Source organism: Gordionus sp. m RMFG-2023, chromosome 3, assembly GCF_954871325.1.
Source record: "Gordionus sp. m RMFG-2023 chromosome 3, tfGorSpeb1-WG-v2, whole genome shotgun sequence".
NCBI lineage: Eukaryota > Metazoa > Nematomorpha > Gordioida > Chordodea > Parachordodidae > Gordionus > Gordionus sp. m RMFG-2023.
The window spans coordinates 43574209-43585695 of NC_088777.1; positions in this window are offsets into that span (position 1 = coordinate 43574209).

Below are 11487 nucleotides of genomic sequence, written 5' to 3' on the forward strand. Positions count from 1 at the left end.
TCCTTCTTTATAATTTATTACAGGGGTCTAAATCGATGAGTATAGTAAACTATTAGATAAGCGATGTATATATTAAATACATATGTAGGAGTCAGCTTTAGCGTCATTATTAGATTTCCAATAGGACTAATTGGCATATTCATTATTATAATAATGACCATTTGACATTAAGGCTATTTAATTGAAGTGAAAAACACAAAATGCCTCTACATTTGACTCCTATGTATTAATGCATGAATCACCAATATAGTATTATGTAGATATCACAGTGGTTTAAATTGCGATAATTATTTTATTTAACAATATGACCATACACCTTTATGAGTATTGGAAATTGGAGGCAACCGGCATAGGATTTAGCCCCCATCTCCAATAACAAATATTCATTACCCCCCCCCCTCCATCTCCTCTTCCCGTTAATTTTTTCAATATCTCTTTTATTTAGTTAAAAATATTCGTCAATATGGCTAAATATCGTGTTGTACATCGTCGATATTTTCCGAAACAATGACGTTTCTGTTTTAACTTGGTCTATTTTTAACTTAATCTAACCGCCGCCTACATGGTAAAATATTTGTAGATAAACCTATTCGAATTATATTTCTCGAAATATGATATAGCTTTTTGCAACAGCTGGGATCAAGCGCGTAACCAGCTCCATCGGAAATTTGCCTCTTCTCTTAAATATTATTTTCGAGTGATACTCCCCCATCCCTCAGTAAAATAATATATGCAATCACTAATTAATAATTTGAAGGAAAAATCAGTTAACGTTAATAATTTTTTAAAATAACGACCATAATTAATCTTTAGAAAAAAAGACATTTTATAAAAAAAACTCAAATTATTGTTGTTGTTTTGTGCAAATGATTATTTTTAATATTCAAGCAAAAAAAGAAAATATATTTTATAAGAGATAAGTTCAAGCATAAAAGATTTTTATTTAAATTTGAGAAAAAGATTATATTTTATGCATAGATAAATAAAGCACGATAAAAATCAAAAAACCACCATTATGTTTTTTTTTCTTATATACGAAATTGTTAATTTTATATATTTAAAATAAATTTATTAATCGATTTTATTTTACATTAATTAGATTCATTATATATTATTTTTAAATAAATCAATTATTCTCAACCTCGTAGTTTTTCTCTAACACACACAAATCTTAAAAGTTTTTATATGACATAATATAGCCAAAGGTTTACAATAAATGGACCTAAATACTACAAATCATATATGGCTGAAAACTCTAACGTATCCCTCCCCCCCAAATACCTATAAGAAAATTCTGGATATCATATAGCTGTAATTATATAATGCTAGTAAAATAATGATCTTAAAAAAATCATCAAACGAAATATTAACTAACTATATTTTAAAATTTTAAACCATTATCTTGCCCAATTCTGAAAATTTAATGTACAAATGCACAAGCACTTGAAATTTTCTAAGTTCGATTTCCATTTTTATATCAATAATTGTATAAAGTTGATAACTTTTTTGAATATAATATAATGGAATTTTTTTATTCTTAGACCAATTGTTTTTAATTTTTTTATCAAGGTAGTCTATTATTAATTTTTAAATATTTTTATTAAAATTTTTCTTGCAAGCGTATATATTTATGATTGATAATCTGGTATCCGACGTTATTGGCTTTTCCATAAACTATCTAACTCGCAAATCGGTAAGAAATTTTCATGTAAAATTTTATATTAATTCCCCCCTCCCCCCCCCCCTCCACATCATCCTTACCCCAGCAATCGGAATATGTATTAACAGAATAGAAATCAATAGAAATCCTAAAAATCAGAGACAAAAGGAAATCCAAAATATCACCAAATCTAGGAAATATAAAAATCAATAATTAAGGTTACCAAAAAATTGAAAAACCAGCTTGATATTAAAATCAGAGATATTATTCGATTTTCCAAACTAAGTCCTGTGCTAGAAGTATATTCTTAATATCACAAAAACTAGCTAAGAGGTAAGACCTGGAGAGCAACTAATCGTTTTTTATCTTTAACTTTTCAATTCTTGCGCCGATTTTTTAAATTATTTAAATTTTTTGTTTTAATATCCTTACTGTCATATTTTAAATGAGATTTTTGGGGAAATAAAAATTGTGCTCATCAATGGAATCATGGATCCTCTTTTAAATGAATATAATCAGGTCAAATGACGATGTTTCTATTCAAATTCTTTAAATATTTCTTTTCAACCTTAAGAGTCAAATGATATATTATATAATTATAGCAATTATTTATTTATTTGAATAATAGCTGATATAATATATTGTTAAAAGGTAATGGTGCATAAATATATTATTCTAAGTTAAAATCATTAAAGCTGAAAAATATAAAAATAGAATTTAGGAAAAGGATAAGGAATTTAAAAATAAAATGTCTAAAAAGAAAATAGTAGATAGGATCTAGGATCTAGGAAGGTGAAGAAAAGGAAGAGAGTAAAAGGAGGCAGAAGATTATTCAATGGAAGAGATAAAACTTAGATAGTTAGAGCGAATAATGGCTATAGCAAATCTTTGCCGTAAGAAAAGGAATTCCGAAGAATGATCGGTCTTTATGCGAATCCGTCTCCCCGATTCTTAAATTTAGTTTTGGTGCCAAAGGTGGTGAGAATAAAGCAGATATGGGAATAAATGAGTAGGAAGGATTTATGGAACTGTATTTGTACCGGATTTTTGCAAGGGCGAAGTCAGTGATGTTGTGGTTGTATGCTGCATTTGGATCATCGCAGGTGAAGTCCCAAACCAGGAGCTAATCCCTTGAACGAGGAATTAAGAATTCCTCAGAACGTTTTCCATCGGTTCTAAGTATACGTTTGGCTCAAGTCTAGATTGAATGCCTGTGGATTTGAATGCACATAAAATGATATCATTGCATTTGGTGTACCGTGGTAAACGGCCTAGACAAAAGTGGTAATAGAGGCAATGTCTATCTTTGCAATCAACACTGGTTTCGCAATCTTCGTATTGATAAGGTAGAACAATTTTGCAATTGAGCCGTAGTTCAATAGCAAATCTTAGCTCGTCAACGGAAAGCTGCAGGTCAAGGTTGTTGGAGGGTATGGTCTCCAGAAACTCGCGACGGATCCTTGGTTCAAGTTGTGCAATGTGAGATAGTCGTCGTGAAGACTCATTTTTAGATAAGCGCCGGAGCCTTGAGTGGAATATACCAATCTTTCTGTGAACATGAGGAGGTTCGTGTGGTTTTCAGGGCGTCGCTAGCCTTTACAATCTCAGGGGGCTCAGCTAAAAAAATTTATGGGAGGCGAAGCCCCCCATACTCCCAATTTGCGGGCCTTCGCCCCGCTTTTCCCCGGCCTTCGGTCGGGTGTTATATTAATATATTATACTTTTTTAAAATTTGCTAACTCTAAACAATTATTCTGAATTTCATATTTTGTCATTTATTATATTTTGCATACAAAATAAACTAACATATAAATAATTAAAACAATACAAGACATATCTAAAAATAATATTTCAAAACAAAATCTATTTATTACAGTATAAAATATTTTCGATGGTTGATATAAAAAATATTTGCGTCTAAAGAATTACAAGTGATAAAAAAGGTTAATTAATTCATACACATGCCTCAATTGATAATGGTTTTGTTATATAGGTGATAACAGTGGTGAAAGATAACGGTGGAGATTTTAATTTATAATAATTTTATTCTAACTAAAATGATACTTAAAATAAATATAAAAATAAGGTATATATATGTATTATAAAAAACATTTAAGCGAAATATATAGTTAAAGGCTATAAAAAAACAATTTAAGTTAAATAAAAAATCAATCGATCAACATTCCCCTTCTTCTGAAAAGCATTCCCACAATCCATCTGAGCTGTCATAGCAAGCTTGTCGTCCAAATGATTTATCATTTTGATTGTCAAGTTGTTGCATATGTCGTCTCAATCGTTGGCTTGTTCAAATCGTAAGCTTCATATCTCAATGGTTATTATTATCAATTTTTTAAAATTGTTATTATCATTATTTGTTATTAAATATATATGAAGATTTTGAATGATTTTAGAATGTAGATATTATTGAATAACGTCTTTATAGAATAAGATTCATCGAGTAAACGAAATAGAATTAATTTAACGAATAACGAATTTGATTAAGAATAATTGAATCAGAATAAATTTATCAAATATTGAATATTTGGAATGAAATAAATAATTGGTCGCATTTTATTTTTATTTTTTATTATATATATTTTGCGTTTTAGATAATAGCGTTTTACGTATCTCAATATATTTAATATTTGGAATGAAATAAATAATTGGTCGCATTTTATTTTTATTTTATATTATATATATTTTGCGTTTTAGATAATAGCGTTTTACGTTTCTCAATTTTTAGTTTCATAATGTATCATTCATCATTTTATATTCATTATTTAATTCCGCGTTTTTTACAATATATCATTTTATATTTATTTTTAATTACGCGTTTTTTTAAAAAAAAATCAATATTATATTATGTATTTTTTTTAATAAAAGATGATATGTACGTCTGTACATCCATCTCTCTCTTCAGAAATTTAAACTTTATGCCCTTATATTTTAATTTAAAAAGTATTTTGAAATAATAATTATTCATAAGTTTGCTTTTAATAAAAAATAATTTTTTGAGCCTCAAATTTTTAGAAAAAGATCTCTTCATCACATCCTTGAAAGACGTTTAGTTTTTATATGACTTTTCTTAGTGATACTTAAAATTGTCTTCAAATTTATAAACCTCAATTTTTTTTTATCGCATTTAGTGTTACTTATAAGAGTTTTTTTAATTCTATTATTTTCTTTAATCTTTGTTTCATTGTTTACTTTAATGTTTATTTCCTTATTTTCTATAATCACGAATATTTCAAATTTTATTATATAATTTATCTCTTTTAGTTTATAAGAATCTCTTTAATTTTGAATATTTGGTTCTAATTCAATATTTTTCAATTTTTTGTTACTAAGATTTACAATTACAATGATAATTTCTTTTATTATAATGTGTTTCTTTATCATGTTTATTGTCTAATTTTCTATTTTCATAATAATTCTCATTATTAGATTTATTAAAATTTTTATTACGAACATTTTTCTTATCATGGGATTCAAGTTGTTAGTTTTATAATTTCTGTAGTCTATACAATTACAATTTTCATAATATCTAAAATTATTATTATTGCAATTTTTATTACAATTAATATCATATCTTTTAACAAAGTTTCGCCCAAAGTTGTTTTTAAAATGGTCATTAGGTTTATAATCATTATAATTTCTTTTGTTATAATTATTATTTCTATTATTATTATAATAACCTATGTCACTAGTATTATAATTTTTTTAGACTGAATTTTGTCAATATGAAATCTATAATGATCCGGGAATTGAATTAAATATGGCCTATCTACATAATATTTTTTAATTATAGCTAAGAATTTATCTTTAGGTAATTCAGTTAATTCCCACATTTGGTCATAATCCCAGAAATCAAAAATACGAAAAATATCAATGGGTAGGTCATCAAGAAATTTAACTGTTAATTCATTATTAAGTAAATACTTTCTAAGGTTATCAAAGTATTCATATATGTCCATTGTGACTGATTTATATTTAAATTTTTTATTAAATTATTTATTTTATTTTTTTTACGTGGATTTAGAATATTTTATAAATCATCATTGGTTTTACTACATAGAATTCATAACCTATTGTCTAACTATCATATTGGTTCTTGTAAGTTCATATACCCAATTTTAATAATCATTTCCATTTATAACAACTCCATTATGCATGATAGATTCGTCTAGTTTGATATTAAGTTTAGTAATTCTTCTTCCCAGTTGAATCATCCATTTGATCACCATTTGGTACATTTCAGTGTCATAATTTTATGTGTGTCATTTATCGGCATATGCACAATATATACGAGTTTTTTTTATATGTCATTGTGAGTTATCATTCCAGGGCCGGGGCACTATGTTATATAGATGATAACAGTGGTGAAAGATAACGGTGGAGATTTTAATTTATAATAATTTTATTCTAAAACTAAAATGATATTTAAAATAAATATAAAATAAGGTATATATATATGTATTATAAAAAAAACAATTTAAATGAAATATATAAGTGGTGAAAGATACCCGGGGCACCATGTTATATAGGTGATAACAGTGGTAAAAGATAACGGTGGATAATAATAATTTTATTCTAAAACTAAAATGATACTTAAAATAAATATAAAAATAAGGTATATATATATATATGTATTATAAAAAACAATTTAAACGAAATACATGATTAAAGGCTATAAAAAACAATTTAAGTTAAATAAAAAATCAATCGATCAACAGGTTTATAAAAACCACATAAGGCTATATGATTCTTAGCAACTTACATTGACAAAAGGTCATAAACAATATAACTCTCTATTACCATTTTAGACAATGTTTTATAGAATGGACTAATAAGAAAAAATTTATAGGCCTTACCAAATTAACAATTCTTGAAGAAGAGAATATAAACGCCCAATCTAAATCATAAAACTATATAGTAGTTAGAGCTTCCTCTTAGATGATATGATGGAAGCTAGATAATAAATCGAGAAAATTATTGTGAGATATTAAATTTATACACCAAATAATGGATGCTGGTTAATTTACAGTCATAGCCATGACACTCACGATGGTAATCCATATCAGAATTTATTATGTTAGAATTATGAAATAAAAACATTAAAATCTTTAGAAGAAATTAAGTAAATATATTGAAGCCTTGAGTTATTTACACGGCAAGGATAACCTATTAGAAATGAAACATTTTGTATATAAAATAAGAACCAGAGTGATATCAAGAAAGCAATTAAAATGTTATATATTATTGTCGCACTATCTCTAGTTGGTATATTAAATCTTAAAATTATAGTAGTTTGTAATAATATCTAAAATATATTCATATTAAAAATTTAACTCTGTTTTTCAAAGAAGAAGAAAATACCTTTCCTAAAAACATGTAAAAAAAGAGAAGAAAAATATCTAATTTATTACATCCATTGTGGGATGAATAATAAAAAATTACAATAATATTAATAAATAGAGTTAAATAGTTGAAAATATATTGTTACATATATTTATTATGAAAAGCATTGATTAGTAAAATTTTAAAAATATTAACACTGTAATATATTATATAACTGTCAAATACGTCTGCAAAAGTGGCATTTTACCTAATATTTTATAAATAATTATATATAATACATGATAATTAAATTTAAAAATCAATAATATAGTTGATTAGTGATGTTAAACTCGGCTAATTACAATTAAATTTGTTAATTTTATATTAATAAATGATTATATTAATTTAATTAGGGTTATATAATAATTTAAATAATAAAAGTTCACTAAGATTCAACTGTTAATGCTAAATTAATATTTAGTGAGTGATATGGATATATTTTTAACACAAAATTTGATCGCAAGCTGACATAGTGAAAATATATTATATGTATTAATCTAATCTAATAATTAAAATAGTATTCATTTAATAAAAATTTAGATAGTCTTATTAATTTTTAAATAATAAAATTAAATCTATATATTACTCAATAGAATTATAAAAGAAATTGTTCAGGGAGCAATTAAAAAAATTTATTTTTAATTCAAGGGGATATTAAGGAGTCATTAAAAATACTTTTTGCTTCAGGGGGCTATTTAAATTTTTCAGGGGGCTCGAGCCCCTGCGTTCCCCTAGCAACGCCACTGGGGGTGTTTAAGACAACAGAACTGTCCCAAGGTCTAGTAGCATCTACATGAGCGGGGGAGGGATGTAGGAACAGTTTGCATCCAATTTTTCATGAGGGGGTAGTAGGTAGGCTCATATAAGGGGGAGAGGTTAAATTTATTTGGGGGTTATCTATTAAATTTTAAATAAAATAGGACAAAATATATTGCTGTAAAAATTAATACTTTTTTTATAGGCCTACATTGATATTGCTGATCACCGACCAAATCTATAGCAAACAATCATAAACATTATTTTCCAAGTAAAACTTTCTACTATCCTTTTAAATGTAATTTAAAAGGCTTAGACATTCTCAGCAAACTCATATTCTTGACAATATGCGGTTTTTAATTTAATTCATGATTTAAAAAATATTTATTTTATATTCACAATATTTTGATAGTTGGTATAGTAGAGCTAAAATAATTTAAGTTATTCTTTTTAAATTTTATGAAGGGAGTACTATTATAATTAAAAAGGTCAATAATATTATAAAAATATCGGCATCAAAGGCAGCGGGAATTTTTTAGCATAGGTTTTTGAAAGGGGTCTGTATCCATTGAAAATCTTATCACGTAGATGCTGAGATCTAGGCTTCGTCAATTGGTCAGAAAAGAAGGAAAGCTGGTAAATAAATTGATTAGATGAGAGACGGAAGGCGATGAATCCACTAATGTAAAGGGTTAGTAGTGAATTTAAGTCGATATCCCCAAGCTTGCAGGGCAGTGACACTTGTAACTATAAATTGTGATTAAAGAATAAATCAAGAAATTTAAAAATTGAGGGGAATCGAAGAGCATTAAGAATTTTAGGAATCTAGTAAAATTTGAGAAGAAAAAAGGCCTGATGAAGAAGAAGATGCTTGGAGATTTTAAAAATGAAGTAACTCAGATGATGAGTTAGCGAAGTTGTAATTTATGGATTTCAAACAACCAACTGGGTAGCCGAGATAAGTGAGGGGGGGGGGGAGAATAATCATCTGTCGTCAATCTATCAAATATGCAATTAAAGATTACAATCGGGTGAAATATTTTTGACCATTCATTAATATCTATGGAGAAGAGTAGCCAGCTTAGAGGATCGTCTTGTTGGATCCATTTTGTGAAAGTACATAATTGTTGATTTGGAGATGAAATGGTAAAGAGAAGTGTAAAAATAGAGAAAAGGTTGGAAATGAGGGGTATATTTGAGAGAAAGTGGGAGTGGGGAATAGAATTAAATGCATTAGAAAGTCAATTTTAACAAGGATTTTGTCACATTGATTGGTATAGATGATGATCTGAACCATATATTTTCTAAATACGAGTAGCGTGTGATTTAGCAAGTTGGTAGAGTGCTAAAATTAAGGCTTTAATTTTAGAAGATATAAGTTTCGCAACAATACGGCGGAATACGGTCCCGCTATTGGTCGAATACCTTTATTGGGCTTTCGGGTATGATTAATTTGGCGTAGAATAGGAGTGGTCTGATAGATTAGGGAAAGAGTCCATGTGATATTTTATTATAGAATTTTGTCAAATTTTGTAGGATTGAGACCCAGTTGATTATGAGGGATATGTAAGATCCCGAGGAAGATAGGATGAAGCCCATCGTAGCCTGGTGAGAGTCATGGTGAAAGGACAAAATGCAATTGTATACCTAGTCTGGGGTGAAATCATTTGGGAATGGGTTGGATGGAGGAAGCGATATGAAGTCACCTCGGTGCAAGTAAGCAGAGGGTGGATTTGATATTTAGGTTATTTATTTGTTAGAAATTATTTTGACCTAAATTGGAAGTTATAAATATTTTTGGTTTTATAGGGGGTGCAGTGGTTGTAAGGGCAGGAGGTTTATAGTTGGGTCTTAGATTTGTTGATTTAAACATTTTTGAATCTCTAGGTTGGGAGGTCGGAGGGTCGTGAAGGAAAATAAAAAAGTTTGAGCCAATGTTAAAGAGAGGAAAAGTTACTTATTCCAGACAGGTGGAGAGAGCTTTGGCTGCTTATACGCTGGAACCTTTAGGAATTTTAGAGATAATAAAAGGTTTATCGGATTTTAGGAAGTTGATGTAGTCGTCATGAGGGGTAGATGGGAGGGGAATAAATGAGTCTAATGAGGTAGGTAAGTAGGCGATATTAGATGAGGTAGAAGTATCGCTTTGAGTGGAAAATGGGATTTTGGAAAGGAGGAGAAATACGCTTTCCGGATTCAGGACATACGATGCTTTTGATTTGCAAGTAAGTCAACAAACCTTGTTACCCAGAGAATAAAAATGAAATTAAAAATTTCTTCCTAGTTGTCTTTATAAAAATTGAATTTAATATTATTAAAAAGCAATGTAAAGAAATATAAAAACTTAACTTTTAAAATGAAATATTTTGAAATGACATAATTAAGGGGATTTCTGCAATTATTATTTTTAATCACATTATAATAGTTTAAAAATATATTATCTGACCTAAAGTTAAAAATATGTTTAAAATATTCTAGGTTTTCCCCATTTTAAAAGCAGGCGATTCTTAATCAACTCAATAACTTTGTTAAATATTTTATTAAAATTAAATATTTATTCGAAGTGAGTACATCAATAAAGCCACCCCCTCCCTTCCGAACTTTTAATTGCCTATAATCTCAATTCCGTTTGAAGATTTTAAGCTAAAATTAGCACGGCACAACACATTTTCACCATTTTATGAACATATACTCAAAAATTAATAAATTTTTTTCATTGTGATAGCGAAAAATTTATGACGGTTTGGGCTTTCGAACTGACTGGGCTTTACAAATTTCTGAAGTCCTCAAAATGCCATTCAAAATATTTATTATTTAATGACTATTTATTAATAAAATATTTTGTTATAAAAATTATTATAATTGATATTTATCTACTATTTATATTATATTAAAAATATAACACCAAGTTCCTTTTTTTCTATATAGAGAAGTATATAAATTTTATTTAAACGTGGGGAAGGGGGGGGGGGGGGGGGTGTAGGTGTTAACATCTTACTTTACCTGCCCTGGGTTAATCTCATTTTATCAATTTAATATTTGATATCAGAAAACAGGGATGCGAACCCTCCTTCTAAAAAATGTGTTCGGGTTTGGGTTCAGTCAAAAATCTCTGAACCCGGTTCGCGTTAATTAATTGAAAGTTTAAAATAAAAAAAATAAATTTGTTAAAAAAGATTGGATGGACCCTGAATCCTAAATTTTAAAAAGGGTTCGGGTTTAGGTATGGGTTCAGCGAAATATCGGGGGTTCGCGAACGGGTTTAGGGTTTGGGTTAGGGTTCTCATCTCTGACAGATAACTCTGGCTAATTTTTTTACCGAAAATAAAAAAAAATTTTTATTTTTTTATAATAATCATATTTATTTTAAGCAGAATAATATATTCTTATATTATTATTATTGTGTAATAGATATAATAGAATCTACAAAATATGTAAAAAATTTAAAACAAAACAATTTAAATAACTATATAAAGCGAGAAAAAATAAATAAGAAGTATAAAGAGTCTAGGATATCTCTTCAAGCTTAGACTTCTATTAAAGCTAATGTAGTTCGCTTTAAGGATGGTTATGCCGTCAAACTTTTCAGAGGAAAAACCCTTCTTAAGTGTTATTCTGTGAGTTTGCTGATTTGTAAGCCTAGATTTTTGGAAAATACTAGAAACAATGACCTT